This window comes from Gnatocerus cornutus, chromosome 1 (genome assembly GCF_029298725.1).
Source record: "Gnatocerus cornutus isolate USDA-ARS CGAHR chromosome 1, icGnaCorn1.1, whole genome shotgun sequence".
NCBI lineage: Eukaryota > Metazoa > Arthropoda > Insecta > Coleoptera > Tenebrionidae > Gnatocerus > Gnatocerus cornutus.
This window is the reverse complement of record NC_142233.1, coordinates 12,030,009-12,055,530: the sequence shown is the minus strand read 5'-3', so window position 1 is coordinate 12,055,530 and position 25,522 is coordinate 12,030,009. Positions and strand designations below refer to the sequence as shown.

At 30.3% G+C, this 25,522-nt stretch overlaps 1 protein-coding gene across 3 annotated transcripts in view; it reads right to left on the bottom strand.

Moving 5' to 3' along the window:
• Positions 1-25,522, bottom strand: part of side-VI (sidestep VI transmembrane protein) — a 481,913-nt gene that overhangs the window by 389,943 nt on the left and 66,448 nt on the right. The window lies entirely within an intron of this gene.

Genomic DNA, 25,522 nt, shown 5'->3' with positions numbered 1-25,522 from the left:
GTTTTAAATGTTTTTTTTTGTCACGACAATTAAAATGTGTAAAATTTGTCATTGTTGTCCTAGAAGTTAAGTATTAAGTTTATTAATGGGAGTACTGTGTCTAAATTTTATCTTAATATCGTGAAAACTACTAACTAAATTTTGGAAAATTTTGGTTTATCCGTAAGATTAAATTTTTTAAAGTGCCTATTTCTTGTCGTAACAATGCTAATTTTGCATAATTAATAAGCATGGTTTTGTTTCCAAATTTCATCATCGTGATGTAAAAACTACCAAAATTACAAGATTAAAAAAAAGGAATTACATATTTTGCTAATTAAAATTTTTAAAATTCTTTCTTGCTGTGCTAAAAGTTTTTTAATTAGCACAGTTAATAGACTTGTTTCCATACTAAAATATCCATATTTCATTGTAATATCGTCAATACTACCAAAGTTACGGTGATTAATACAAAATTTTTGACAATTCTAGTTTTAAGAAATTACTTTTTTTTTAATTCATTTTTCTTGTCCTTAAAAATTCGTACTTTGGCATAGTTAATCTTAAGAGTGACACCACATGGAAACTTCATTGCCGTGACGTAAAAACTAACAAAGTTACACAATTTAAAAAAAATTGAACATTTTTTATTATGCTAACGATTAAAACTTTTAAAATACTTCTTTGTTGTTCTAGAAGTTTGCAATTTAGCACAGTCAAATGGGGTATTTACAGTTATAAAACGTCCAAACTTCATGGTGATGTCATCACAAGTGCCAAAGTTACGGTATTTGATTAAACATTTTTGAAAATTCCAGCTCATTTAATAAAAATTTTAAATCAAAGTATTGTAGTTACATCAAAAACAGTATGATATTTGTATTAAAAGGATATAGTTTACCAATAATAGTCCATTTTGACCAAAGAACCAAAAATCAATTTTGATCAAAATTGTTTTTGGGGATGAGAAAGCAAACTCAATTTTATCCAAAAGGCAGATAAATGTAAACTTCAGTCGTGCAATAAATCAATACCTGATGAAAATCAAGGCAAGCTGAAGAATAACTTCGCCCACGTCCTACCAAGACATTCATATTTATCAGATTCCCCCCAAAGTAAATTTATTAAAATATCTCCCGACCGCTCACCCCCATAAATTCCGATAAGGCAAAATTAAAAAAAACACGTACAAAATCATCACAACAGCAAGTTACCGCATTCTCCTTGAATTTATCTCGAGGTTTGAAATGCTCGTCGATTTGAAGATCTAAAAAGTTAATCTTTTCTTAGGAAGCAAACTTAATTTTCCCACGCACCGGTGGTGTACGTGGAGGGCGCTTTTTGGTGGTATTAATTTAAATTTAATCTCTAGAGAGTGGTGTTTTTGCGGCCGAATCGTGACCGTTCATAGAATAATAATAATTGTTTCGTCGATTTTATCATCCGAAACTAATGGGTGCTTCAGATGGAACAATGATGGGCCGAAATTAATTCGTAAAAGTTGGGGAAGATCGGCGAGCACTAATTAAATTACATATTCAAATTAAGTTAAAGTCGCACGTTGCGTGTTTGGTTTACATTGTGGCGGAAAAATGCAATTAAATACGCAGGAGAACCTGTGGTCCATTATAAAGCAGACCTCGTTTGTCATGAACTTTGTTCCAGGAAGTAGTTTTAAATTTAATTTGAGTTTTTGGATGGATCATCACTTTTTTTTTATTATTTTCTAATGGGAAATGGTAAATTACTTGTGACTTTACTCAGTGCTTTGACCTACATTATTGATGGTGTTAAAACGGAAGCTATTAAGGACAATAAAAGGTTAATTTGTTCAGTGGGCGTTATTTCAGAACCAGCCTATATTTAACTAAATAATTAGAGGTTTTAATGTCTCTTATCGTTAATGCTATCACAAAAATGTGTTTGTGAATAAATCTAATGTTAATTTCGGTCAAAAATGTTGTCAAAAACATTAATTTTTAATTTATCTCACTCTACGATCGTGCAAAAAGTAAACCTTTTTGAACCGCCTTTTTGTCAAAAACTAGCCGATTAATTATTTATTTTATATTTAACATATAAAAAATATATTTAACATATAAAAATATAATTTTACATATAATATAAACAAATAATTTCTAATAAACTTTTTTATAAATTAGAAATGGAAAACAATCGCAGATAAAACTTTGTAAGATACACTTTTAAAAATCTTTCTATGACATTCCTAGTTTTTAAAGCACACTTAAACTTGTGAAATTAAAAATGACTTTTAAAACTTGTATTTTAAATAGCTTTTAATAGAGACAAAAATAGGAAAATTTGTCAAAATTAAAAAAAAGAAAAATGGCTACTACAAGGCTCAAAGTTTTTGCAAAATTGTGATTTAAAACTAAAGGAAAATTAGATTAAAATCTTTTTAAACGATTCCAACAAAACATTTAATTGAGCTATCAAAAACTTTTTATAAGCACAAAATATATGAAAAATGTAAATATGGAAAGTAAACTATTTAAAGAAAGAAAGAAATTATACAATGGTGTAAAAAAATAAAAATAACTTGTAAGAAGAACTCAAATAACTTTGATAAATTCAAACCCTCTAAACCTTTCGAAAACATAAAAAATCCAAAAAATTCAAAAAACTCTAAATATTTCATTTAAAAGAATCCGAAGAATCTAAAATATGCATTCAATTTAAAGGATCCAACAATTCAAAACAAATCTAAAGATACCGATAAATAGGAAATCCAAATAATTCAAAGAATGCAAATATGTTAAAAAATTTAAAAAATTCAAAAAATTCAAAAAGTTCAAAGAAAAATAAGAATCCAAAGAGTCCAAAAAATCGAAAAAATTCAAAGAATCCAATAGAATCTAGAAAATTTAAAGAATTTAAAAAATTTAATGAATCCAAAAAAATCTAAATATACTAAAGAATCCAAAAAATCTAACGAATCTTAAGAATCCAATAACTAGAAAATTCAAAGAATCCAAAGAATGCAAATACTCCAAGGAATCCGAATAATTCAAATAATACAAAGGATCCAAAGTTCAAAAAAATTCAAAGAATACAACGAAGTCAAAAAATCCAACGACCGAAAGAATTCGACAAATCTAAAGAATTCAATTAATCCAAAACATCCAAGTATTCAAAGAATCCAAAAAAATCAAAAAATTAAAAGAATCGATAAAATCTAAAAAATCCAAAAATGCGGAAAATACCTAAAAATCTAACGAGTAGAAAAAATTTAATAAACAAAAAATTAGAAGAATCCAAAAGATCTAAAAAATCCAAAGAATTCAAAGTATGCAAATGTTCTAAGAAATCAAAAAAAAACATACAATTTAAAGAATAAATCCAAAAATATCAAAAAATCGAAAAACTCGAAACAATCCAATAAATAAAAAATAAAAAAAACAAAAAAACAAAAGAATGAAAAAAAAACAATGAATTCAAAAAAGTCCATACAATCAAAAGAATCCAAAAAGTACAGAAAATTCAAAAAATATTTAAAGAAGCCAAAAACGCCAATATTTTAAAATTACATCCAAAAAGTGAATATTCGAGCTAACCCGTACGGATAAATAAAAAATTGACGAATTCCAAGAGACAATTGACAAATGATCAAATAAAAATACGTTTGTAAAATTTAAAAATATCCATCGAAACCATCTAAAGAATCCATAAAACTTAAAGATTCTAAATATTCTATCTAAAAATTTGTACGAGAGACCAACAATCTTACTTTAATGACAAGATTTTAATATTTAAAGAAAAAGTAAAAAATAATGTATAAAATGGTGTCCAATAGAAAAAAATGGAAAAATAATTTTATGACATAAAATTTAGGGAATGTAGAAATCTACCAATCTGTAAATAGTAAGTAAGCAATTAAGATAAGAAAAATATAAAGAATGTAAAGAAATTATGTAAGACAAGATACAAAATATTCTAAGAATATACCTACAGAAGTTACAAGGATTCCAAACGGTAAAAAAACTAAAAAACAACAAAAACACAAATGTGTTCAATAAGTACCTTAAAAAAATAGAAGAAATAAAAACTGAAAATAAAATAAAGAAAAAAACTATATCATCTAAAAATTAAGGAAAAAATTGCAAAATACAAAATAGATTGAAAAAAAAAAATTAAAAATCAAACGAAGTTAGAAAAACTGGCAATCTTGGTAAATCATCTATATTGTGTTGCCTGTGAAAAATATTCAGGTGTGAACATATAAACTGAACACTCTATACACCCCCGCACCATTTCAAACGATTTTTAACTTTCCAATTTCACCAAGTTATCGACAAAGAATGAGCTTCTTGCCACTTGCCCTTAGATCGCTCCAAACGACTAGAACATTTCTTAAAGCATGTTATCCTGGAAGACAAATTCCTTTTCGATGTAAAGCTTGATTTTCCTAAATCGCCCAGCATCAAACATTCTTCACAGATTTCCAAATTTAAAGTTTTGTTGCTCGTTGCTTCTCATTAAAGAAACCGAATTATCCTTCCTGTCTGCATAGAACAAGACACTTTGATGCAGGTTGAAACGTGGGAAGAGTTTAATTGAATTTTGGCATGTTTGTTTGAACGATGCGGCTCGTTTTGCTCCACCAGGGCAGGACTCGGATTTTTGTTGCTTAAAAACTTGCAAAATTTTTAGTATAATTTTTTTCTGTTGGCAGGCGTTATAACTGATGATATCACTGGTCTTTCCAAAATGTATTCAATAAAGAGGGCAGCAGTCGAGAAAATATGAAACTAACTTTGAAGATGTAATCTTGAGGGGATGAAATGTTGACGTTCCAGTAAAGTGCATTAATTTCTAATGCATGTAGTCTTAATACATTTCGCGTGTTGCAATAAATGCAAAGTAATTATCTATGCGAGATCCCTATCTATCTAAAAGTGGTTTTCAAGTCTCTTGTTTTGTTGTACCTCCTAACGCCGCGTCTTGAGAACGTTCATAGTCAAAACTTTCTCACTGATGAAAGTTTACTATCCAAAACTAGTTTAATACACAGCTACAAGTTTCGCTGCTGATAAATAGAAGCGTCTTTATCCGAAATGCACTAAGTCCTTATTCCGCAAGCCAGAAAATTTCTGAAGCATTTTGCGGCGTAAATAACTTTTCGTAAGGCGCTCGGCTCGAATGTGAACTTTATAAAATACAGTTGTGCTGATAGCGAGCTAATAATAAATAATGTGCGGCTGAGGCGATACCATCGCCGCAAAATATGTGGGTAATATGTTATCCAGTGAAAATTTTATGTGGAAATTGTCCGAAGCTTTTAAGACAAAGATGCTTCTCTCAAATGTTGTCACATCGCGGCAAACTTAAGGCATCAATCTATCACGTTCGCTCCGGGAGTTGCCGGAATCTGAAAGCCCAGGGAATAAGAAGACGCAACCAATTCCGGGATAAAGAGTATCGGTTAATCGAAATGTCTGTTCTTGCATCTGATTGGTTTCCACGCGCAACTCTTTACTTATTGCCGTAGAGCGGGTATACTTTTCGTTAAAAGCATTTTTAAGTGTCATCTGCTATTTTCTAGAGCGAGTTTCTACCGCTATAATAAGATTTTGTAGCGCACTTCACGAGATACAGCACAAAACTGTAAACCATCTTATTGAAAAATGCACAAGACGAGAGGACCGACGACGCGCCCATTATTTTATTTTATGAAACTGGAAAGATAAAGCGAAATGACAAATGCAAAGAACAGAATACTTATGAACATGATATTTAGATTGAGATCTTGTAATATGACGCTATTTCATTCTCTGACGGTTTGATGTTGGCACGTCGCTTAAGCTTTCAGCAAGCTGAAAACTGGAACCTTAAAACAAATATACCGAGAGACGCTTACCGCTCAACTCCTACAATAACATCCGTCCCACGTACCTGCAACAATAACATCATATTAGATTCAACTCGATTACTTTGCCAATATTTTGATAATCCCAAAAGTAGAAAGGTACATAAATTTATGCTAATTTCATGAAGGTGTTCCGACCAACAAAACCCTATACAAGAAGAGATAATCAAACTCTGGCAGAGATAATACAATCGCAAGTTTTAAAGTGTTTGTCAACTCGCACATATTCTGGAGTGATAATTAGTTAATTCCCTGATTTCTCGGCTCATTAATTCCACTGATTCAATCTGAAACATAGACGTACAGTTTCTAGAGTCAGAGGTGAATTACAAGAACTTGGGAAGGACCCCGAACAACCCGTGTTTTAGTTCAAAAGTACAATTTATTAGATCTAGTAGTTGTAATACATCTTGCAAAAACACTAAAAAGTGATTGCAAAAAAAGTCTTTAGGGATTAACAATATTAGACACGACAAATTTCAAAATTATAGATCGACAATGTCAGATTTAAAAAATACTTAATTTTGAAAAAACTTATTTTTCCAAAATTTATGTTTGAAGTTCTAATACTATTAGTTTTAACACTAAAGCATGATTGCTTTAGTGTTAAAACTACTAGGATGTAATGAAAATTAAATTTTTTGCTCTGAAAATAATTTTTTCTAAAATTTTTTGCTTTGGCTCTATAATTTCTAATCTTCTAGGTTTTACAAACTTAAAAGACCTTAAAGACCTACTCTGTTATGGAAAGTTAAAAGACCTTAAAGACCTAATCTGTTATGAAAAGTTTGTAAAACCTAGAAGATTAGAAATTATAGAGCCAAAGCAAAAAAATTTAGAAAAAATAATTTTCAGAACAAAAAATTTAATTTTCATTACATCCTGGTAGTTTTAGCCCTACAGCCAATTAATTTAGAGGCGTTCAAGGTACAGAGCTTATACAGGCTGTCCCAAAACTCATGACCCATAGGAGGTGCCGACAGCAATACAGAATTTTTAAACAAAAATTGATTAAGTTTAATAGTATTTAAGAAAAGATTAAAAATTAACAACCAATCCCGGAAGCTTATTCTAGAGGTGGAGTAAAAAGCTCTCCCAATTTCCTAGGCAACGAGAGTCTGACCAATGGACGATAGTTTGTGTCCATAGTTACCGATGTTCAAATTCAGTTCAGCTTCCGGATTGGCTACCGTTTTTTTTGTCATAATTCGATTATTTTTTGAGCTAGAAAATAATTGTTTCGAAATTTTTGTTTAGAATTGTTGCCTCCATAAGCCTTTTTTCTCTGGGTCATGAGTTCTGGGACACCCGGTATGTGAAAAATTTCAAAATAATAGAGCGACTTTGTCAAAGTTTAAAAATTTTTATTTATTAGAATTAATTAGAATTTAAATATTGCAATTGGGCTTCTAATTCTATAAGTTTTAGCACCAAAGCAATCATTATCACTCATGGAACAATTATAAAGTGTACAAAATTTTGAAGTTTTAGACAAATCAATTTTTAAAATTACGAATTTTGATTTTTATTTATTTAGAACTCTAATACTAGTAATTTCATCTGTAAAACAATAAAATTTGGATATGTTGGCACCCAAGTTGAAACTATAACAACACGTTACAAATTTCAAACTTATAGAGCGACTTTCAGAATTTCAGAATTTTTTATTTTGGGATATTTTAACTCAACACATTCAAAACATTTTATTTAGACTTTCAATTCTATTTGTTTTAGCGCTAAGGCAACCAAATTTGGAAACATTAGATTCATTTTAAAAACTATATTGCAGTATTAGAGTTTAAAATCAAATAATAAAAATTTTCATTTACATCTTTAATTCCAGTACTTTTAGATGTAAAACAATTAATTGTAAGCATGTTAACACTCAAAATACAGCTTTTAAACATGGCAAATTTTCAAAATTATAGAGCGACTCGGTCAAATTTCTGAAATTTTTATTCGGGGATAAATTATAAATTTTCAAAATATTTTATTTGGACCTCTAATTCTGGTAGTTGCAGCTCAAATACAATGAAATTTGGAGATGTTAGTATTAAAGATGCAACTATAAAACGTGTCAAATATCAAACTTATCGAAGAAAGCTGTCAGAGTAACAAAGAAATTTTTTAAGATTAAGTAAATTTTTTTTAAATATTTTATTTCGAGCCATAATTCTATTAGTTTTAGCTGTAAAACAATAAAATTTGGAAACATTATCACTTATGGCAGAATTAAAAAAAATAGAGAATTTAGAATAGTAGAGCTTAAAAATATGTTTAAATATCTTTTAGAATAAACAATTTTGAAAAATTTTGAATTAGACTTTCTATCCTAGTAATTGTTTTATCTCTAAATCAATAAAATTTTGCGAAGTTAGTGCTGGAAATACCAATACAAAACGCAACAATTACAGAGTTAACTAAAAAAATATTTTAGAAAAATTTTAACTAAAATTTTTCAAAATATGTATTCTGTTTGCATTTAGTAATGTCACTAGAGCAATCAAATTTAGACATTATGATTCACGAAAAAATAGTTAAACGTAGAAAATTTAGAAATTATAGCCCAACAAAACAAAAATATATAAAAAAAAACAATTTTTGGTATAAAGAATTTTCAAAATATTTATCATAGACCACTATTTCTAGTAGTATTCGGCGCAGAGCAATAAAATATTACAAAATCTTGAATCAGAATATGTACAAACTAAATTTCATTTCTGAAAATACTTATATTTTTCAATTTTTTTAACCATTTAATTGGAGTAACTTTAGCACTAAAACATTCAGATTTTGAGACATTGTAGACAAATAACGAAAAATTGATTGTTGGAAATAACAAATTTTTTTATTTCGACCTTCAATTTTAGTAGTTTTAGCTCTACAGTAATGCTGGTAAACAAAAATCAACTATTAAACGTGACTATCAACAAATTGTTTAATTTTTAAATTTTTCATTTTTGAATAATAATTTTTCAAAATACTTTATTTGAACTCAAAATTCTGTCAAAGATTTAGAAATTATAGAACAATCAATAAAGCAAAATTAAATTTGAGTAATAATTTTAGAAAAAATCTATAAAGAAAACAGAAAGAAAATATAGATATTACAAACAGAGTTTAGGTAAAATATTGAGAATATTGAAGGACCAAAATTTCTCTAAAAAGAATCTAAAACGAATTGTAAGAAAACCCAAGTAAGAAGGCCATTGTAAGAAGGTCCAAGAATATCTAAATAAAAAAAATCAAAAAAGTTTATACACAGTTTTGAAAAAATGAATATTAAATCCATCGAGAATCTGGAAAATTTAAACAGAATTTCTGGAAAAACTGACGAAATTATTTGCGTCAATAAAAAACTTATATTAATTTAAAATTAAAGGAATGCTCAAAAAAATAATCTAAGAAAAATTCAAAAAGAAATTCTATAAAAATCTTAAAATTCAAAGAAAATCGAGACAAAATTTGATGAAAATCCAAATAAATTTTAACTAATCCACAGAAAATTCAGTAATATTTTTGTCCATTTACAAAAATCTGAAAAAAAACAACAAATGTAAACAGATGTTAAAAAAGTATCTGAGAAAAATATGAAGAATATCTAACAAAAATAGAATCTAAAATGAACTTTAAAAAATCTAAGACATATCTAGAAAATCGAAAAGAATTCGGGAACTTAGAAATTAATAAATTCTAAGATCATTTATTAAACTAAATTATTTAAAACAATTAAAAAGTACTTAAAAAAAGACTGAAGAAAATCTGGAAAAACCGGATATAAAACAAAGTGAATTAAAACCGAAAATAATCTAAAGAGAATTTAAAATTAATCTAAATAAAACTAGGGACTAAATCCAAACAGAACAGAAAAAGCCAACATAAGACATTAGGATTCATTTTCAATAGACTCAATATTTTTCCCTTGGCCTCTGTCTGTGTAAATTCTCCTCGAAGTGTTCTATTTACACCGCAGTTCAATAAAACTTAATGATTTTGATGTGTACGTACATTAATGACCACATGAAAAACTCGAGTGATTAATGTGGTATCACATCAATCAGCTGCTACTATAAACCATTATAACCTGGATCGAGACTATTATAAATAACGGCGGCCGCAATTTTTTCAGGTAATAAAAATGCACCACTTTCGACGGGAGGTCACATTTGAAATTGTAATTGAAGGGCTCCAAGAAGCCGGCGCTAAACAACAAACTCAATAGGAAATAAAGAAGACGCTTTTACACGAAGCGGATCCGCAAAGTTGTCCTTAACATAAACAATTTGCATACTAAATTTACAACAACGAAAAGGAACAATAAAAACATTTAATATCATAAATGCAAATTGGCCGTAATACTGGCAAGTATAATTTAAATCGAGATTATGCGACTGCTTAGGTAATTTACAACATAAAGCAATTGTATTATTCACTTAGCTGATTTCAACGCCGTCAGTTAGTTAGCGTCGCGACGTCGCATGTTTATTCGACTGGCCATGACCGTTTTGCGTGTTTTCACACTAAAAATCCACGCCGACAAGGACGCTACATTGTTCGGTTGTAATTTCCAAGTTTTGGAAAAGTTTCTGGAATAACACCTACGTCGTCAAAATTGCTTCTTCTGCATTATTCAAGACTATGCTGCCAAGGTTTAATTTGGAGCTCACGTACTATTATTTCATTTTTTTCCCTTCTGTTTTCCTTATAACATAATAATAAATGTGACCATTACAAGGAAAATATTGGGAGCAATTCGTTTGAAAACTTTCCGAATGAGAGAAATTTGTGTCATTGGGGGTTGTGCTGTGATGTTTTGGCGAGAGTGTTGTACATAATCTTTTTGCTCCCTTTTCTATAATTATTATGTTTTTGCTTGTTTATTTAGTTTCTGTCATAATGGAAGAGGATCATAAAGGTTGCTCATAACGCCTGCTTATAACGCCCTAGGGCATTATGGCCTTTATAACAGATTTCGTTATCTAGGTGTTAAGAACCTATTAGAACGATAAAAAGTTTCGAATCCAAAGAAGGTTATTAACCAGAGCAATCAATTAAAGCCGCCCGTGCAGCCAGGCCCACCGAAACGAATTTATCATGTCATAATCCCAATTCAATTGGTGACAAATCGGCCACCGCCCGGGTCAAGACACCACATTAATTTTAATTTTCTCAACTGGATCATCATTATTAGTGTTGAGCAAGGACAAGCGTCGGCTGTTGTGTTTATAAATGACGAACGATGAGAAATCCAAGTGTCGGTAATGAATGGCAGAGGATGACGTAGCCTCGTAACTAATGGCTCACCAAGCCATATAACACCCCAGTTATTGCTCTATGAGACTTAGAAGCACTAGCTTGATTAGGCTTTTCATTCCTGCGGTCGTATGCTTTAATGAGGTTATCTTCTTCGACCCGAATCTACTTCTAAATGCAGGATACTGCGGCGAGCTGTATTTGCTGACAGAATCGGTGACAGGCTCGGGATTAAAGGACATTAGCGATCGGAGTTCGTGGTTTCCACTGAATTAGTTTTAATTTGGTTTACTTACAATAGGGGATGGCAACTACAAGTTTGGAGCGTGGAGTTATTAATTATTTCTGTATAGTTAGATTGCTTGTACAAAATGTGATAAGATTATTTATGCATTAAAAAAATTATGTACATAACACGATTTTCATTTAGATATATACGCTCCACTGGCACTGGGGTTTCTATTTAGAAAAATCTGATAAAAATAAATAAAGAAATAACTACCACCCTTCATTAGATAAGCGCTGGCCTTAAAATCGTGATTAATTTGTTATCCACCCCTAATACATAACTTTTATACCAACGCATGTACAGAACTCTTGTCGAAACCTCATAGCACAACTTGCGCATTTTTGGGATGTAATATTTCATAAAGCACGATCAATGAGTGAAAATCTAATAAAATATTTATGCTTTCCACTTTAGCTAAGTATTGGAAATATGACAGGATATTGAAACCTTTCATTTTCAACAGTTCGCACGTGTCAAGTGCAAACCAAAAGATGAAGTTATTAACTGAGAGCGCGTTGTGTATACGTGCTTGCAAATTTCAGTTTATGTCTCAATTTAGTAAAGTATCAGTCAAACTAACTGGCTGAAGATGAAACAATTTACATCATTATTCACTGAAATGTGTAACAAAATAAAGATCCGATTTGCTTCTTTGAGTTGCAATAATTTGAAAATTTAAAGGAATTTAGTAAGTTATTCAAATTTCTGTACAAATCAGACAATCCATCTAATCTAGAGAGTCTAGAAACCTACATTAGAAAATCGTCTGAGAAAAAACTCCTCCAAACTAACTCCGAAGCGAAATCGATTTATGCATATTTTTAAGATATATTTGACTATAGGAGATATGGCAGTCGAAAAAGCAGAGTGTGCAACACGTACTAATTGAATATTTTACACTCCTGTGACAAAGTCACTTGCCTTCGACTCGTGACTCAACTTTCACATTCGTCTAAAATATCCAACTGTCAGCACTGCTTATACTATTTATAATTTCAAATATTAAGAATTTTTAATTTCGAGTTTCAGGGTTTCTAATTTTCTCCTCGTTAATACGTACAATTCCGAAAATCTTAATTAAATAATTGGGACCTTTAATTGTCAAATGTGATAAAAAAAATTGATTTTTTAGTCTCTAGTTCTGTTGGGACTATTTATTTCAATATTTAAATTTCCGGAAGTTGAAAATTAAAACTACAAAATAGTTATTTTTGTTACAAGTACCTAAAATACAGTTTTTGCGGACTAATCGTTGCAGTTTACAAACCGGGTCCGAAATAGCACATGCGTCCGCCAAAACTTTTTAGATACGTGTTACATACTACATTTTTTACTTAAAGTTTGCAAAACATTCAGTTTTCTAACTATGTACAATTAAGTAACTATACAATTGACATTTTATGTACCAATTATATCAAATAAGGTTGTTTAATAATAAAAATAATTAAACAACCATATTTGTTCAATACAATAGTATTGAATGACTATGCTTTATTAGTTATCATGACATCTTGTTGAGATAGAGTACGAAAAAGCTTCGCTTTATAGACTTAAATGAGCCCGTGAAATAGCTATTTTTCTGAGCGTATATAAAACATGCTTTTTGATTTTTTTTATTTTTATGTTCTAAATGCAGCAATATTTGGAGATATTCTTTCAATGTCTATTTCGAATATTCAAGAAATCAGAACAATTATCCAGAATCTTTAATAAAATGAAATACTTAATTGGAACTTGAAAATTTTAAAAGGGCCAAATGAGACAGATAAAAACTTTTGATTTTCTATTCTCTAGTTTCATTAAAACTATTTATTTTGAAAGTTAACATTTTAATTTCCAGAACTATGAGCTAAAACTGCAAAATAGTTGTTTTTATTACAAATACCAAAAATACAGTTTCTGCGGACTAGTCCTTGCGGTTTATAGCCGTGTCAGCAATAGCAGAGGAGTCCGCAAAAACTTTTAAGGTAAGTTGTTTAATTAATGCACCATGTTTTATTAGTTATCATAACAACTTTTTGAAATTAAGTACTAAAAAACTAGTTGTAAGGACTTGAATGAGTCCGTAAAATCGCTATTTTTGGGAATGCATTCTGAGACTTTCTGATCCTCAGATTCTAAATGAAGCAATGTTTAAAGATTTTCTTTGTACGTTTATTTCTAGTATTCAAGAAATCAAAACGATTGTCTAGAATCTGTAATAAAATTAAATAATTGGAACTTGGAAATTTTAACGTACCAAATGTGATCGATGAAAACTTTGAATTTTCTATTTCCTAGTTTCATTAGAACCATTTACTTTGAAAATAGACATTTTAATTTTCGGATCTTGAGAAGTTATTTTTGTTACAAGTATATAAAATACAGTTTTTGCGGACTAACCGTTGCGGTTTATGGGCGACGCGTAGCTGAGTATGAAAAGCAGTTAAGTCGCAAAAACTTTTTAAATAAATTGTTTTATAGCTGTATTAAATCATTATGTTCTATTAGTTGTCATAACAACTTTTTGAGATTAGTCCCAAAAAGACTCGTTTTAGAAACTTAAAGGAGTTCGTAAAATAGCTATTTTTGGAAAAGTAGACTAAAATAACTATATATCTACTTAATAAGTACATATCTTAGCTCCATATCAACGAGCCCTACAGGACTAGTCTTCAAAGAATAATTATGAACAAATTACATACAAGGCTTTATATTCGATTGAAGTGAAAACAAATTTCTTCCAAAATAGTGGCATTTGGTATCGTGACTTGTGACGAAATAAAAAATCGATAAAAAATCGAGCATTAAATAGAAGAAATAATTGTTTTTAATTATTTAGGACTAACGAGCGGTCGTTTTACATTATCTTTACAAACGCCGTCTATTAAAAGCCACTTTATGGACGGTAAACGATACCGTAAAACAGATTATTATAATCGGACATAAATGCGTTTTGACTTTTGGATTCTTATTTCAACTGTAGCATTTAGAGATGTCTTTTTACGTCTCAGTTTAAAAATTTTGCAATAATTTGAACTACCCACTTCGTGCCATTTGCAATCACAAGAGACGCGAACACAAATGGAAATATTCATTCTTTGAGGCGCGTGGAGCACCTGGAAATCGCTTTACATTTTAATCAGAACTTTGTATATTCGCGTACTAAAGTTGAGAAAGCTTTTATTAGAGTAGTACATAATTTTTTAATCAAATTCCTTTCGTTTTTTTAATTAAACTTTGTTATGTTTTGGGAAGTTGCACGTTTGATGGTTAATAAATCATCCTCCTTTTTCGGATTAGTGACTCATCTAAATTCAGCTTAAAGTTATTGCGACCAAGTTCGAATTAAAAACATTTGAAATTTGTGAGTGCTCAAATTTTAACGCTATGACACGTCTCTTGTTAGCCCGTCGGGAGTCTAGCTTGGAAAAAAAGTCGAGTTTAAACGCACGTCATTGAACGCCGACTATTTCCATTTATTTCAGGCTTCTGTGTATTTGCAATTGTCACTAAACATATCACAACGTCACACTTTGTATGCACAATGGCGCAAATATCAAAATATTTACAGACAATTGAGATTTAGCGGAGATAGTTTTTTGCCTCGTTGATGTAATTGTCTGGAATTTAACATTTAATTTTCTGTCCATTGGATGTAATAATCCGGAATAAAATATAATTAATGTTTATCGATAATATTCCAGGCAGGTTTCACATTAATATTCCATGTACTTCAATTTTTGTCGAATATACTTTTATGATTAAAACCAAACAATAAAGTATGTAAATATAATAATACTGCGCTACGTAGACCGTTTAATATTTAAAATACCTACTGATATTGATTTTTATGGAAATATCTCTTTCGCGTGGGGAAAAAATGCAAAATCTAAATTGGCTGCCAACTACGTTTGATAGGGCGGGCGCCCGTCACTGTTTATCCGAAAACAAATTTGTGTGTTTTCTATTCTTAGATTCAATATTGATAGTCATATGTTCGCTGTCGGAACACTTTATATCTAAATCTATAATTCTACATCACTATACACGATTAAGAAGAAAAAGTATAGTTCGTGATATAGTACAAATTAAAAGAATTTGAAAAGTATGCGGATAAGACGAATCGAAGAAAAATATTCACATTTTTTGACATTTCTGGTTATACCGAAAGTAATAAACAACTTGCTTACTTACATTGAAACACCTCATATAGTATTGTATTTTGACTACCGAAAATGTGACGAAAATATTGCGATTATTTTCCATTTGTAATTTTTGAGATGAATGTTGTAAAGGCTCATTGCGACCACCTGTATAAAGGCGCCAAGAATGAAGCCGCACAATTATAAAAACTTTGTACGAAAAGTGAAGTAAACGTAGGTTCGTCTCGGAAATTTCAAGACGTCTACTAATGACACAAAGAGATAAAGAGTCTCAAGATGCGATTTAAGAGCAGATCTAACATTCCGGCCACAGTTGGTTGTTAAGTTGTAATCCGGTGCAAAGAAAAGAAGGATTCCAGTTGCATTTCCTTGAACAAAAATTCTAGAACGTAGAATGTAAGAATTAGAATCTACTGAAAAAATATTTATTATTATTGTTATTTAGAAATAATTAGAAAGCGAAGGCCAGGAAAGTCTTATCTTTCTCTCTACTACCACTTTTACGTAATTTATTCCAGAAGAAGCAGAAGGTTAAATTAACCCCAATCCACGTACTTTCTACACCACTGACAAAAAATGCATCTCGAATGACTTGTTTCCTCAGCAATCAGCAACTCGATTTATTGTTACTTTTAAGTCAGTGGCGCACAAGCAAATTCATTAAAATTTTTGTGGAATTTTATTTCCAAAACAGATAGAATTTACTAAAACTTTGTTCTATTAATAAGCTCAACTTGTGACAAGAAATTACCACATTCTTTTTGAACATGTATTTCAAAAACACCATGTATAGTTTATTTTTAGCACAGTTTATTTAGCCTTAGTTTTTGACTATTTAATGCAGATGCGAAAAAGTTGAAGTGAGATATAGCTGCAATAAGAAGTCAGTAAAAATCGTTTAAAAAAGGCTCATTTCCGCACTGTTTTTGATCTCAGAATAAAAACTCACTAAAAATCGTTTTAAAATTAAGGTTAGGCACCAAATTGGATACTAGCTTGATTTTTGAAGAAAAAAAGAAGCACAAAAATGTCCAAAATAACGAATTTAGGTGAAGAGTGTATGGGAAATTTTTGCTTCACCTCAAAAATACAAAATTACAAATGGTTTATTTTTACTCCACAATTTTGCAATTTGGTAAAGTTCATACACGGATCGAAAAAAATAAGTTTACGAAATTTCATAGTAGTAGAATTAAAAGTACCAAAATAATGAATTTTGATGAAAGATATCTAAAATGTTTGCTTCACCTCACAAACAAAAGACTCTAAAATAGGTCATTGTTGCTTTACAATTTTACAATTTGGTAAGGTTAATACACGACTTACGCCGATTAAGTTCCCTAAATTACATAGTTGTAGCACTCAAATTACCAAAATAACGAGTTTTGATAGAGGATATCTAACTTTTTGCTTCATCTCAAAGTTAAAAACATTTGAATTGAATTTTTTTTGCTCTACAATTTTGCATGATGGTAGAATTATTACACGGCTCTAAAATAGTACGTTCCCGAAATTTCAAAGAAATAACAATTAAATTACCAAAATAACGAATTTTAGTGGAGGAAATCTGAAATTTTTGCTTCATCTCAAAAATAAAAATTCTAAAATAAGTCCCTTTTGCTCTACAATTTTGTAATTTGGTAGAGTTAATACATTAAAAAAAGTTAGTTTCCCAAATTTCATAATTACAGCAATAAAATTGCCAAAATAACGAATTGGGGTGGAGGAAATCTGAAATTTTTGCTTCACCTCAAATATAAAAATTTTAAAATAAGACCCTTGTTTTCTACAATTTTGCAATTTAGTAGAATTAATACACGACTCAAAGGAAAACAGTTTCCCAATTTTTCTAGTTGGAGCACACTAAAAAGACCAGAATTAAAGATTTTACTAGATGATATCGGAAATTTTTGATTTGCCTCAAAAATAAGAAATTCTAAAATGGGTTCCTTTTGAAAGAAATTTATTGGATTAATTCGTGCTGTTGACAAAAATTATCAAAAATACAATTTATTCTTTAACACCAAATTTCGTCAAAAAATGCTGACAACAAAGTTTAATCATCGCTCTGATGATGGTATTGCATTGCCACCGAAACGCGCGTCAGCATTTTTTGACAAAATTTGGTGTTAGAGAATAAATCGTATTTTTGATAATTTGAGGTTTTTTGCTCTATAATTTTGCAATTTGGTAAAATTAATAGACAATCCAAAAATAAAAAGTTCTCCAAACTTCATAGGATTAAAATAACCAAAATTAAGGATCCTAGTTAAAGATGGCTTCAAAAATAAAAATGTTTAAATTACTCAATTTTTGTAGTCTTTGACTTCGCTGAATTTGTTGATTTTTTTTGGTACCTTTAAGCGTTTCAGCTTTTTGTATTTATTGAGTTTGAACAATTTTATTTACGCCGTGTTAATTTTGGATTATAATTTTAATCACAAGATTGGTTTCTTTAAATGTCCCAATTTCTCCAATTTTGTAAAAAAATTTTATTAGCTTTTTCATTTTTGGATCCTTTAGGTTGTTTTTCAAACATAAGACAAGTATTTCATTTTCAAGATTCTCCAGAGTGTCCATATTTTCAAAATTTGTGTTACTGGGTCAAGATTTTTTTGAAAATATTTTTGATCTTATGAAAACTTTGGATAACTTACAATTGGGCCAAACCAAAAAAATTGAAAAAAGCAGGTTCGTGTCTACCTCCATCGCAATTTTTGCATATTGAAACCAGCCGGATGCATATTTTAAATGTGAATGTTTTATGCGTGCATTAATGACCGTATCATAAAATGAATGCAGCCGAGTGTACTTGAAAAAATTTCCGTCTATAAAGCAATTAAGTCCGAATTAACTCCACTTTAGGTCATTCCTCCGGAAATTTTGCTTTTTCCAATTGTAGGTTAGAAAACGCGAGTGTAACCTCAGAGAGATATTACGGTCGCACTCCACCGCCGTCCTTTAAAAGTATTCTAAAAGCTTAATTAAAACAACCATTTCAAGCACTCTAACTTCATTAAAGTTTCGTGGCTTTGGTCTTATGCACCAATAAGTGAAAATGTGTTTTTTCTCCAGATGGAGCTAATAAAATTAAGCTCAAAGATGGTAAAAATTTACAAGCGCCATGATGTGCGAGAACAATAGCTGTTAAATTTTCTTATACAGTCGAGGGAGTGCAGTTTGTTTGGAGAATATGCCCCAACTCGGTAGATTACAGTCCCGCCAACACGATAATGTTCATATCTTATCACGGGCAACACAAAAAATACGGGTACGCCGGGTAATAATCAAGATTAAGTCGGGGGTGAAAGCAGCCCCGCTCGGGGATGGATAAATTCGAAGAGTAAGCCCAGCAGATCGTAAATTCTGCGCTCTTCCCCCTGTTTCGGCCTAAATCCAGTTCCATAAGTTTCTCCAACGGTCAGGTATTCGCTAGTCAGCTCCGGTAGCCTCCGGAGCCGGAGCGGACAATAATATTACTCTCAGGACACATTAGTGTAATCCGTAGTCGCTATAAAGCGCCTTTTTTCTAGAAGGGTACCAAATTGATTTAAATCGGTGCGCAATGAGCTGGAATATAGTGCTCGAACGATGATAACGGGGATGATGAGCCCACTCCGGTAATGATTTGCATGCAAATGCTGCTCTAATATAAGCCCGGAATTTATATCATGAACACAGATTGAAGTCTATACACAAATGTGTTGCATTATCCCAATTTTTCATGATTATTCATTTATGATGTTTCCCCGGAATTTACCGCCGCCGCTCTCCTTACATCCATTATTAACCCCCAGATCAATAATTACAATGTGTACATAAAAAATTCAGTTACTCTTGCCGTAATTATTGTGTGTAAATTTTCGTTTGACCTTATCCATATTTGATATATTCACTGTAATTATAGCCAACAGCTGTTTTGTATCAGATTCTACCCCAAACTTCTCAACCGCAACAATATTAAAAAGTTGTCTCACGCTAACTAAACGAGATAAAAAATCGATGAATTCGAGCTCTCAGGGTAGAACTCAATACTTTGGGAACAGTTACGTCAAACATTAAGACCGAAACAGATTAAAGTTTTCACCTCGAAATGTAATTTATTGGGGTGTATAGTTACGAATAACAGGGCGGGCGGTGGGGGCGAAAGGGCAAGTTGAGAAGGTTTGAGGGAAAATTTTTGTGTTATTATCGTAGTTTCTGCAAATTGTTTTAATAAAACTACGATTTTCTAATCCAAAGATTTGTGAACAGATATTCCAAAGCAAAAATTTTTAAAAACCCTTGTAAACATTCAAATTTTGGCGTTTTTAAACCTTCAGTTATGAAAAAAAATTATGTAAATAAATAAAAATTCTACACTACATTTTTCAAATTTCAGTACTTTGAGAAACATTTTCAAAGTAGTAATCTCCGTTCGTAAAAAAAAGCTAATTTCTCAATCATTTTATCACTCAACCAGTAAAATTTGCTGCAGCCACTGCTTAGTATCTATTGAATAGCCGCTCCAAGCTCTAAAAATTTTGAGTTAAAATATACATTTTAGAAATTTTTAGAACGAATCAAAAATTTCGAATATTTTGTATTAAAACGTATAATTTCGATGGTTTTAGCACCACAACAATAAAATTTGCTTACTAGCTCTGCCAAGTTCTCAATTTGTAGAGTAAAAACATAAAAATTTAAGAATTTTTTTTTGAAGGCATCAAAAATTTTGAAAGCTTTTAATTAATCTTCTAGTTTTGAAAACTTGTGTTAAAACGAATAATTTCGATAGTTTTAGCCCCTCAGCAATAAAATTTAGGGAGGCCAATGCTTAGGATTTACTTATTAGCTATGCTACGTCCTTAATTTGTAGAGTCAAAACAACAAAATTAAAGAAAATTTCGAAGACTCCAAAAATTTCGGATACTTTTTATTAAAGCTTCTGCTTGTGATACTTTCACCACTAGTCCAGTGAAACTGGGTGAAACAACTGCTTAGTATCTACGTAATAGCTGTCCGAAGTTATAAAAATTTTGAGTAAACAATACGAATTTTAGAAATTTTGGTTTTTAACACGAATAAAAAATTTCGAACTTTTTTATTAAAACTTATAATTTTGATAGTTTTAACACCACAGCAATAAAATTTGGGGAGACCAACGCTTAGGATTAACTTATTAATGGCACCAAGTCTTTAATTCGTAGAGTAAAAACAAAAAATTAAAAAAAAAACGAAAGCACCAAAAATTTTGGATTCTTCTTTTGCTTCTACTTTTGATCATTTTACCGTTATATCAGTACATTGCAACCACTGCTTAGTATCTACTTAATAACTGTTCCAAGTTACAAAAATTTGGAGTAAAAAATACAAATTTTAGAAATTTTCATTTTTAGAACGGATGAAAATTTTCGAATATTTTTTAATAAAACGTATAATTTCGATAGTTTTAGCACCACAGTTTTTTTGGTCTACAATTAAAATTCTAACTTGGATGAGGTAGTAAACCTGTTTAAACCAATAAAATCTCTCCAAATCGGCCTTACGATAGAGTGAAAAATACAAGAAACAAAAAAAAATTGTATAGTTTGTCTACTTGCCAAATATAAATTTTTAAAATCTCTTCTATATTAATATTTTTATAAAAAATTGTCAAAACACCCCCGTTTGTTAAAAGTTTTTATAATTTGAGAAATTTGTTAAACTTATTTATTTAAACTAGTAAATTCCCCAAATTTTATCGTCAAAATTACCGAAAATTTTCCTAAAAAAAACTGCTCTGAGTAATAGCACCCAAAAATTGTCCTCGCCGGTCGGCAATTTTCAAATTGGGCAAACTAGATAAACATGTTCAAATTAGTAAACCTTCTAAATTTTATTGCCTTTGCATTAAAAATGCCAAAGTTATAATTTCTTTTTAAAACAAGTGAAAATTCTTGGTATGTCCGCAAAATGAAAAATTAGAAAATTGTCTCTTCACATCTACAATTTTCTATTTTTGGAGTTTTGACAATAATGTTTAAACTATGTTATATTTTTTTGCAAATATTTTAGTTTTAGTTCGACTGCCAATAAAAATTTTTAAAATATTTTTTCTACGGTGCACTTTCCAATTTGGTAGATTTAACTTTCAAACGATCTACCTACATTTTTTGGTCTATAGGGTTAAACAGAAGTGTGAATTTTTATTCGTAAAAATTCGAAATTTATGGTTCGTCTATAAAATAAAAATTTCTAAAAACATTTGAATTTTTATATATTGATAAAAATTTCTTTAAATATTTTTTTTTGTAAATTGTTTTGTTTGATATGGTATGTACGTAGTTCTTAGCCTATTTAAACTTATAAATTTCTTAAATTTAATTGCCATAGCGTATAAATGATCAAAATTACAATTATCCAATTACAATAAAAATAAAATTTTTGGTTTGTCCGGAAAATAAAATTTTCCAAAAAATGTCTTTTTTAATTTGGAATTTTTTAATTCAGCGAAGATGATGAACAATGATCAAACTTGTGAAGTACTAAAACTGTATTACTCTAACGTAAAAACTAGCAAAATTATGATTTTTTTATTAAAGAAAATTTTTTTGATTTGTCCGTAAAATAAAAATTTGTAAAATTACACCACCTCTTCTCGTTTACAATTTTTTAGCTTGGAGACAACAAACATATTCAGACTAGTAAAACTCCCCAAATTTTATTGCCATAGCATGAAACTTTCCAAAATAACAAATTGTGATTCTAAAAAAGAGAAATTTTTAGTCTGCAAATTCAAAATTTCCAAAAACTGTCCATTGTGCAAGACCATTATATAATTTGGTAGGTGTCATAAACAGGTTCAAACTAGTAATCTGTCAAAATTTAATTGCCATAGCGTTAAGATTATCAAAAGAATAAATTTTTATCTCAAAAATTCGACATTTAGGTTCGTCTATAAAGGCGCTTTGACATTTTTTCTTAAATTTGTACGAATAAAAATTAGAAAATTTATTTTCAAACAAATATTCTTGTGACAGACACCAAATCGTAGAAAATATTTTTGCAAAAAAAAATCACAAATAATTTCATTCTGCGCAGTAACAATGCGCCAAATGAAGAGAATAAACCCCCAAACCGCTGATTTTGAAGATTAGAAAACAGGAAACAGTTTTCTGCATTAATTTTGTGACAAATTTTGAACGGCAATTTGACAAAAAATTCTCAAATTTTTATTTGTAAAAAATTGAGAAAAAATGTGATGGTGTTAAACAGCCTTAAGACAAAAATAAAATATCAAAACTGTTTTTTCTGACACACATTATTCTAATTTGATGAAAGTGCCTTCAACTAGTAAACTCCCCAAATTTTATTGCCATGGCGCAAAAATTACCAGAAATACAATTTAAAAAAAAATGGAAATTTTCTGGTCAGTTACATAATAAAAAATTATAAAAATTGTCTTTTTTCCTTTACACATTTGCTATTTGTGGAGGTTAAAAACGTGCTAAAATTGATAAACTGATACCGTAAAATTACCAAAAATAAAAATTTTTGTTTTAAAGAAATCGGAATTTTTTAGTTTGTTTACATAGTGTTTAATAAAACTGAAAATAAATTGTTTAAAAATTTGAAAAATTTGAAAAATACTGAAAAATAAAAACTCCAAAGAGTCGAAAAAGTAAAGGAGCCTAAGAAATAAAAAAAGAAAAAAGTCAAAAAGATTTAAACTGTACGAAATTCCAAGAACTCGAAAAGTGCAGAAAGAAAACTTTTGGATAAAAAAATTCAAAAATTTAAAATCGATCAAACCCAAATAATCAAAAATGGCCAAAACTCCACAAAATAAAAGTCTTAACATTTGGAGTAAGAAAGATAATTTACAAAAATCCGAAGAATAAAAAATGCAGCAAATTTAAAAGCTGGAAAAAATGTCAAAATCACATTCGATCAAACAATTCAATAAATCTATCAAGACCTTAACACGTGAATTTTGAGAGTGAGGCGAATCTACAAAATCCATAAATCTGAAGGTTTATCAAATTTCAAAAAATTACTTGAAATAAAAACTGGAATACCAAAAAAAGATCCAAATTACATAAAAAAAGACAAAATAGCAAAGTCTATCAAAAAGATCTAGAAAAATTGAATAATAGTCGTGTAAACTATTGCGAATAAGTTAATTTTAAGAACAAAAAATCTTTTAAAAAAAATTACTTAACTCCAAATTTTTCGAAACCAAGTTTTGCTCGAAATATTCGTGGTTAAAACTCTTCGCAGTGCCGGCGAAAACTAAAAAATACATAACATCACGTCCATCCGATGTAAATTTCCGCACGATAATCAGACTCGGCCAGCAAGATTGCGGTCACTTCCCCATCGCAGTGACGCAGAGGACATAAAACTAGGTCCACAAAGTGCTGCAAAGCACGTCCCTTACGTTCAATTTGAAACCAAATTAAAATTTTCATAACCTCGCCCATCTGTGTTACTGCAAGTGCATGAAACTTCCTCCGATCTCAGATTTAATAAAAACAGCTTCACTTCATTACATCTCAAGCGTGCACACGTAACTGCTTAAATTCTTCACTATTTATTCCGCACACACAGCTGAGCAATTGTATGAAGCGGTTTACTCCATCATCCTTTATTGTGGATCTTATTTTCTTCGGCTTTGTGGTAAAATGTAAACGTTTTCGATGAGATCCAATATATTCTTTGAAAAATTATATGCGGACTGAATTTCGAATTTCGTATTTCGCATCTTTGATTCTTGCTCGTCATATTGCTGTGTTAAATTTCGGATGGTAAATTCCGGCTGCCGGTGGCTACGTGAACTTATAAGCGTCTCGAATGAAAAGAGCGTTCGGTGTGAGCTCGAGTTTGAATGACAAATGTGACTCCAAGTGCCTCATCTTTGACAGGGAGCGCCCGCGGGGCATATTCAACGAAACTATTCCTTTTACGCTGATAACAACGTGACGCTGCTATGGAATTACCGAATGGGAAAAATATAAAACTTCCGGAAATAATGATCTTCAAATTATGTACAGCACCCTTGTCGAAACCTCACAGCATGAACAAATTTCACGCTACTTCCTCGTTAGCCGGCCTCTGTGGTCATCGAGCAATTAGACGGCACACAGAAACCAAAATTGACGCGCCGTCCGCTTCATTACAACCGGAAGTAAACAAAATCCGCTAATTTGTCGCTTTTGTTAATATTTAATTAGAATTGAGATATTTTTAGACCAAAAATTCCTGTGAAAATGAACCAAATCTGGTTCAACCCCTAAAATTAGAAAAAGATATTAATGTGCCACAAAATCTTGGAAACGAAGGAAACGCGCAATAAGAGGATTCGCTGAATAAGGTTTTCATTTACATCGTTTTAGGGAAGCCGGACTTATACAGGGAATAATGAAAAGGACAGTGTAATAATGAATCTAGGATAGAGAGAACTCCTGATGAAAATAAATAAAACATTGCATCCAGCACAAAGCTAAGGAAAATTAATCGCGGTTCAAAATAAATGAAAAAAAGGAAAGCCCTCTACAAACTGACTTTGCAATAAATTATTTAAGACAGTTGAAAAAACTACTTAAAGTGATTGCATGGGTGATATCTGGGCAAAAACGGGACAGCAAAAATCGATGGGTTACATAGTTTATTATTTGCGCTGGAGAGTTTTATTTGCAAACTAACAATTTCTTGGAAAGAGAATACTTTTACGTTTTACACAGTCTTCTTTAATTATTTTACCGGTAAATTTCTCGCTTGTTGTTCTTGGAACGAACCAGTTTGTAGACTCTTTTGTTTTTAGTAGCTGATCTTGGAGATCCTTGAAGTGTTGATTGTAACAATTTGGACATGATCTGGGAAATTTTTCGTTTTTTAAACAAACTGTGCAACAAAGATCAAAAACGTTTTTTGATTCTGTTTGAAAAAATTAAAAAACCTAAAAAATTCAAAAGATTTAAACAATAAAAAGAATATGATGTTTTCGAA